This window comes from Dermacentor variabilis, chromosome 7, assembly GCF_050947875.1.
Source record: "Dermacentor variabilis isolate Ectoservices chromosome 7, ASM5094787v1, whole genome shotgun sequence".
In the NCBI taxonomy this organism is placed as follows: Eukaryota; Metazoa; Arthropoda; class Arachnida; order Ixodida; family Ixodidae; genus Dermacentor; species Dermacentor variabilis.
The window spans coordinates 167628659-167636854 of NC_134574.1; positions in this window are offsets into that span (position 1 = coordinate 167628659).

An 8196-nucleotide genomic window follows, 5' to 3' on the forward strand; every position below is an offset into this window, starting at 1 on the left:
AGTCAGACAGAGCCGAAGACAAAACTTAACACGTTTTGTTGAGTTTCCCGGCTATTTATTAACGGCGTAGGCCTATACGTCTCAACAAATTTCTTCATGGGACACTTCATACTAGCTGCCGCACTTGTTCGAGCATGCACCACAATATTTATTATGGAAAGTGTGCTGTCTGTTTCGAAATTATCTATAAAGTGTCAATGTGCATTCAACAGCTATGGCATGTCTTCTTCGAAGCTTTAGATATATGTTATAATCGGTACCATGCTTGGAAATCGGCACGAGCAGTTTTGGGCACGCTTGTTCGTCTGTTAGGCTGTTAATAACAAGACCTTTGGCCATTAAGCAGCTGCCTATCCCGAAATCTCGGCCAAGAATTGTGTTTCCGTAGTTTCACGCAAGCATTGTGAAATAGTATTGAACGGTACTTATTTAGTCGCACACGTACAGTAAGTGCTCCTTCCTTTCCCTTAAGTATATTGGTGTTGATATTGGTTAGACTACGTTAAGACAGCATTAGGGGAACGCTCTTCCTACTTAATATTCGCAAGCGGCGGCGTCTTCTGGGCGTCTGTTTGCTTCAGCCACATTTTCTTTTCAATAATAAATTTAAAGAAAGCAAGTGCTAACGCTGACGTCACTCACTGTTGAATTTAGTACACTCATGAACATAGCGTTAAAGTAGCATCACAATCATCGCCCACAGCGTTCTGTTGGACTGAAGCTTAGAATCACAGCCTGTTTTGTACTGGTGAAGGTTTGTCATACAGCATTATGTCTTATAACCTGATGAAGCTATAAGTGTTTTCACTCTGGTATTAAGTATGAATACAAGAACTGTTTTGATAGATCCATTATTGTGTAAAAACTATAAGCTTGGGATACAGGCATATTGAATGAGCACAGAACGTGTTAGCCAAACCATACGCGTGGCACGGTTTTTCAGGTCTTTGAGGTAAAAAAAATTATGAAAAAGAAGAGCTGATATAATCAGAATAAGGGATACCGGCTCTAAGCCAAACGCATGTACACTAAAACTATACCCACAACATACCTGACGAAATTTTGCTGGAACATGTGTGTAACAGTGTATAGTGAAGGTCTTCTCGCAGAGTATATAACTCTCTCTACGCGTATAGACTCTGCGAACACGTCGCACACAAAAAGTAGGCTGGCATGTCGCCATTAAGGAACCAAAATGATGTGAAAAACATCTGCTCCCTGCGATGCCGACCGGCATGCCTCGGTGAATTCAGCTGCCGCAGGGCTCGAATGGAAGAACCGGGGTACAGTAACACAATGATAGACAGCTAAGGCATATGTATACGGAGAAGGAATGTCGTGTGGGAGGACAGGTTAACATTTTCCGACCGATATATCTAATTTGTTGCACCCGGCGTTTCTGATGACTGCCACTACAATAAAAATAAAGAAGGAAAGAAAGAAAAAAACGTACTTTCTGGTGTCAGGGTTTCTTTTTGCACGTTTTCCTGCCGTCTTATTTATTGCACCACCACAACGCTACCGCTCCCTACAAGATGTACAGTATTTTTGCTCCTACTGTCTTGTCCGAGTCCCCTTTTCTCTACCATGAAAGGCTCGGTCGCATAGGCAAAATTACACATGCAGTCGTCATAGCCTCTGACGGCAGGACCACGCAGGGCAGACAATGAAGTTAGCAAATTTCTGCGCACATGCACACTTTCGAGGATGGCAGCGTAAGGGAGCAGAATTGCAGCCAATAGGACAGGAAGAGAAACTGGAAGGTGTTTTTTTCTGTAGTGGCAGTCGGCCAGAAACCTCAAGTGAAATGTATTAGATCCCCCGCTCTAAGAATACCGGTTGAAGCTATCTCAGCGTGACTGTCAAAGTTAATGTGATAAGCACTGAACCGATGTGGTAACACACGGTATTGCACCGCCCATGCGCATCGTATATGAGGCGTGTACTGCAGCCGGGCTCCACTCTGACATGTGACGGCATCTAGCGGCGCTGCCGTGATGTCCACGGTGGCACGTGTCTGAATATATATTCGGACAAGATTGTGTTGGGCGGGATGGAGAGAGAGACAGGGGAAAGGGGAAAGACAGGAAGGTTAACCAGAGGGGAAGATCCGGTTTGCTACCCTGCGCTGGGGAAAGAGGGGAGGGGGAGGTAAAGTGGTAACAAAGTAGAGATAAAGAAAGAAAGGAGCCCAGACATACAATCACAGTTGGTCACTGTCGCCGCACACTGTCACCGCACAGAACAGTAGCGCTTGCAGCACTATAAACATCTGCTCGTGCTACAGCCGCTTGTCCAATTATGTAGCCCTTAAATAGTGCAACAGTGCTCTCGTCGCACTCTGCTGCGATGGCTTCTGATGGCGGCATTTTATTATAACTTCCTCTGTTAGAGGTCTTCGGTCAAAGCGCCCTATCGCGTTTGCGAGCGATCGTCTCTGTAAATTATAGCAAGGACAGTCACAGAGAGGGTGCTGAAGAGTCTCCTCGTTATCACAGTTATCACACGAGGCGACGTCGGCCCATCCGATTTGGAAACCAAAAGACTTGGTGAACGCCACCCCTAGCCACATTCGACAAAGCAGGGTAGCTTCGCGACGGCAGAGTCCAGCTGGAATGCAAAGGCGTAGAGAAGAGCCTAGGTTGTGCAGCCGGTTGTTTTGAAAACTTTCTGCATTCCACAAGGAGAACGTGATATCTCGGCTGTGCATTACAAGTTTTCTTGCGGCATTTGTCCTTGATAATGGTATCGGGTCCTCTTCGTCGCCTTGAAGAGCCGACCGACCAGCGTTATCGGCATATTCGTTTCCCATGACGCCGCTGTGACTTGGAAGCCACTTAAATGTCACGTGGTGTCCTTTCTCAATCAAGGTATGGATTAGTTATCTAATCTCGTATACCAGTTGTTCGTGTGGTCCACGCCGCAGGGCTCATAGCAAAGACTGCAGTGCTGCCTTCGAGTCACTGAATATTGACCATCTTCGAGGTTGTTCGTGGCTGACGAGACAAAGTGCAGCCCGAAGAGCTGCAAGTTCCGCAGCCATCGGTGTTGTTGGGTGACATGTCTTGAAACTGATGGTGGTGGCTTTCGCTGGGCAAACCACGGCTCCAGAGGAACACTGTAGAGTTGCCGATCCATCAGTATAAATACCTACGTGGTCCGTACCTCTCGTGCAAAAGGAGCAGAGTTAGTTGTTTAAGAGCAGGTGACGAAAGCTCAGATTTTTTCCTGATTCCTGGTATGGTGAAGTGCACTGCAGGTCGAGCCGAACATCATGGAGGAATCGATGGCTTAGTTGCGGGGGTGAAGCCTAATGGAAGGCAGGTGTAATAATCCGAAATCGTGGTACAAAATTATGCCTGCGGCCTTTCTGACGGTAGTGTTGCCAGATGGTGGAAACGGGCCCGGGCAACGTGCCTAATGTGCACCCTCAACACTTCCACCGCAATGTGTGTTTGTATGGGTTGGTCCCGGCTGATTGCAATAGTCGCTACTGTCGATGTGCATTTTGGCAAACCAAGACAAACCCTGAAAGCCCGAGCTTGAATAGCCTGTAGAGCACGAAGATTTGTCTGGCAAGTGTTGGTCAGTACGGGCAAACTGTATCTCAAGAAACCCATAAAAAGAGCCCTGTACAATTCCAACATTGCATGCACTGACATTCCCCAAGTCTTTCCGCCCTGAAACTTGCAAATTGGGAAATTCCTGTCAGACGCTGTTTCAAGTAGGTCACGTGTGGGCTCCATGAGAGATCTCTATCAATGATTATTCCAAAAAATCTGTCAGTCTTCTGGCAAGAAATTATCTGGCCATTTATTGAGATGGCGTATGGTGCCATTGGTTTGCGAGTGAATGGCATCAGTGCACATTTGTCTGACGAAATTTCAAGACCTTGGTTGCGGAGGTACATGTATATAGCTGTCAGAGTAGCAGCTTTTTGAAGTCTTGCACGTATCTGAGGACGTGTCACGCCTGAAGTCCATATACATATGTCTTCTGCGTACATTGATATCTTGATCGCTGCTGGCAGATCATCAACGAGACCAATGAGTGTGAGGTTAAATAGGGTAGGGCTTAGTACACCACAATGAGGAACACATCGGTAGGTGTAGTGTCGTGCGGTCTTATCATCGCCGGTACACACAAGGAAAGATCTCATAAAAAGGTAGTAAAAAATTACCGACGATTACGTTACTTCCTAATGCGAAGTTTGAGCGCAGCAAATAAGCTGTTTCACCTTTTCGATAGATTGAGGCAAAGAAATCGAGCAACACATGTATGCGCTATCACAGAATTGTTTTTTTATTTTTCACACGTATTCCTTTAACAAAGACTCCACTAACAGTTCTTGACAGTCATGAAGGAAGCTTTGTGGTCGGAGAAATAGACTGATATATGTTCGACTTGGTACACCAATGCTTGATTCTCAAAGACGAGATGTCTACAAGTGCCTCGCGAGGTTGTCACAACCGTGGGACGCGTTACGAGCGAGAGGAACGGGATGTTCTCCCGCATAAGTGTTAGGAAATTGCTGTTTGTCTTTATGTCAAGCCGCCACCGATCTGGCTCTCTGATTGCCACCGCACAGGGCGAACGGCAGCGGCAATTTCGGCTCGGGCGGTGCACATATACAGATCCGCCGCCACCGATCTGGCTCTCTGATTGCCACCGCACAGGGGTTGCATTGGAGGAGGAGCGAAGAAATGAATTAAGTTCGAGCCGGGGCTTTGACAACCGGAGACTCGCAGGAAGAGGGGGCAGGGGGGCGGCGTGTACACCCAGCGGCAAACGATGGGGGCAGAAGCGCGCGCAGCAAGCGGACAACACGATAAAGGGAGGAGGGAAGAGATAGCAGCGACTGACTGATGCCGCTGACGCCGATAGTGAGTCAACCCCAGCTGCGGAGTTGGTTTCAGGGACAACGAATAACCGGCGCGTCGGCAACTGAAGAGCACCCTATCCGCCACACAAGAACAGGGGGGGGGGGGACCCTTTCCTCCTCTTTCTGCATGGCGGCGACGGTGTTCTATGCAGTCACGTTATCTTGGCTCTCTAGCAGCGTCAGCGGCATCCAGCGGTATAGTCGGTCGCTGCTAGCGCTGGGGGGATGAAAGGGGGGCGGAGCTGGTTACGAGGCCGACGACGACGACGACGCGAAACCCAGGAACGGACGCCAAAGAGCTGCGCTCTAAAATTCATTGGAAAACTCGACCACCTAGACCAGCCATCTCAAGAGCATCGATGATAGCCTCGTGAGATGCGTTATCGTATGCCCCCTTGACATCCAAGAACAAAGCTGCAAATAATCTTTTGCATGACTTTTGATGCTGGACATACGTAGCGAGATCAACAACACTGTCTACCGATGAAAGATCTCGGCGAAAACCAGCCATGCAATTTGGTAACAGGTTGTAGCGTTCCAGGTACCACTCCAAGCGGGCAAGGATAACCTTTTCCATTATCTTCCCCACACAGCCAGCAAGCGCTATTGGGTGGTATGAGATGAGTTCAAGTGGGGACTTGCCTTGCTTCAGGAGAGGGACCAAGCGGCTTATCTTCCATTCTTCGGGAACCATGCCATCCTCGCAAGATGTACAGATGTAACAGTTCTCTCCGTGCACCATCACTCAAGGTGTTCAAGGCGCGGTAGGATATTCCATCTAGTCCCGGGGATGAAGAACGCCTGCATAGAGCAAGAGCCGCTTCTAGTTCCTCCATTATAAAAGGAAGATCCATGCAGCCGTCACGTGAAGCAGTGATGTGACTGGGGGCTCGAAAGCCTGGACCGGTTGCTTGGCCAGCGATCCTTGCACAAAAGTCTTCGGCAACATCAGCATCCAGTCGCCTCTGGAAGAGCGCCAGCGCTTTGAATAGGAAGCGTTGTTCAGGGAGGGAACGCAGACCACATATGGTTCTCCACGTGTGGGAAAGTGGCTTTCGGGGGTCTAGTGACTGGCAAAACATTGTCCAACGTCGAGATGCCAACCTATCCATGCGACGTTGAATTTTCTTTTGCAGTCGTCTGGCTGCCCTAAGGTCTTCAACTGATTTTGTTCGCCGGTAATGCCGCTCCGCGCGACGACAGAGCACACGAAGTCGCTCCAACTCTATATCAAGTTCCGTGCGCTTCGACGAAACCGTAACCGTGCGCGTGGCGTCTCGTATTGCAGACTTGTTTCCTCTAATCCAGAGGACAAGCCTTCCCGACAAGCATCTTCCATGGTGGAAGTAAAATTAGTCCAGTCAATTAATCGAATGGTGTTCCGTGGGAAGGACCTGGACATCCCTTTGATGACAAGGTACGTTGGAATCTGATCACTTCTGTGTGTCTCGATATCCGAAAACCATTTAACACATCTTGTGAAAGAGCTGGAGACGAAAGATAGGTCAAGACAGCTGCCATAATTCACGCCTCGTATAAACGTTGGGCTGCCGTCATTCAAAAGTGAGAGGCCCTGGTTGCAGGCGAAGCTTGCAAGTCTTTGCCCTTTTGCATTTGTCCTTGTGCTTCCCCATGCCATATGGTGCGCATTAAAATCTCCGATAATGACATATGGAGCAGGGCACGCCGACAAAATGTTCGTTAATCTTTTGGGATCAAAATTATCTGAAGGAGATATATAAACGCCTACAAGTGTAAACATGAGTTTGCCCTTTTTAATTGTTAGGCAAATATATTGATTGGTGTCATGAGGCGGAATCGGCTGGCAAACATAGATCAGTTCTCGACGAATGAAAACGATGACTTTGCTGCATGCCTCAGTTATTGCGGATACAACAGCTTCGTATCCCGATAATCTGACTGGTTTTGACAAGTTAGGCTCACATATGACAATGATTTGGAACAAATTAGTATATATATATATATATATATATATATATATATATATATATATATATATATATATATATATATATATATATATATATATATATATATATATATATATATATATTGACGAAAGTCTGAAAGGCGTGACCTTCGTCCTCTTGCGTTCCACTGAATGATTGACGCTGCCTTGACTTCTCGAAAGGATGGGCGATGGTTGGCCATGTCTCTACTCGAGAGACACAAGCACTTGGCTTAAAGCGTCCACTACTTTCAGTGCACTTCAAGCAGACATTGTTCCAAGGTTCAACAGGATCACTCGAATGGCATCTATGAGGGGACGCAGCATTGAAATCACTAGTCGATCTGCTTTGAGCGTGTCATCAGCGGCAGGAGTAGGCTCCCGAGCGGCCTCGACAATCTGTGTTTCTGTGGGAGGTTGCTGGCTCAGAAGCGCAGGCCATTCTTCCTGAGACAAATTCCTTTCAGCCGAATTTCTTGTGCTGTTCAGCCTCTTTTCGGCCTGATTGGAGAATGTGGGTGCTACAATGGACGGGGCCCTCTCCTTTCGCGGCTCTGCCTTTTTTGAGGAGGTTCGGTGACGCCGACGCCGATGCCGGATCGTTGCAGCAGCCTCCCTGTGTGTCGAATTGTCCCGAACCATTTGCTTGAGAACAGCGACCTCTTTCTTGATGCGAGGGCAGTCCCTAGATGAGGCAGCATGGCAACCATTACTGTTACTGCACTTTAGGACAGTAGCCCGGCACATGTCCTCCGCGTGAGGTTCAGCACACCGGGGACATAGTAACGAGTTTGGGCAGACCCCCTTGACATGTCCAAGCCTAAAGCACTGATGACATTGAAGAGACTTTTGTACGAAGGGCCGAACAGGGTGTCGGAAGTGACCGACTTTCACGTGAGATGGTAGGCAGTCACCTTTGAAAATCACTGTGACGCAGCGTGAAGTTCCAAGGCAGCTCACACGCGTGATGACAGCACCCTCACTCGCTGGTTTGACGAGGATGGGCAAGTCCGCGTTGGGAATGGCGACATCGATGTCATAAATTACACCTGCTCTGGATGCATCATCAATCGGCATATAGGAACGCACTTTGATGCGCCCTAGCTCCGAGATTTGCTCCAATTTTTCTAGCGCACTCCCTTTCGAAACATCGATTGCGAGGACATTTTTCGTGTATTTATCCGAATGTCTTTAATTTCATTCGGCATGACCCCTTCCAAAAAAACAGATAGTTCTTGCCCGTTTAGCAGTCGGAGGTTGATTGAAGGTTCCTCTGGTATGTACACGATGGCGTGAGGCCAGCGTTCAGGGCTTGAGTTCCGAGTCGCCATGCTCGCTTGCGTTG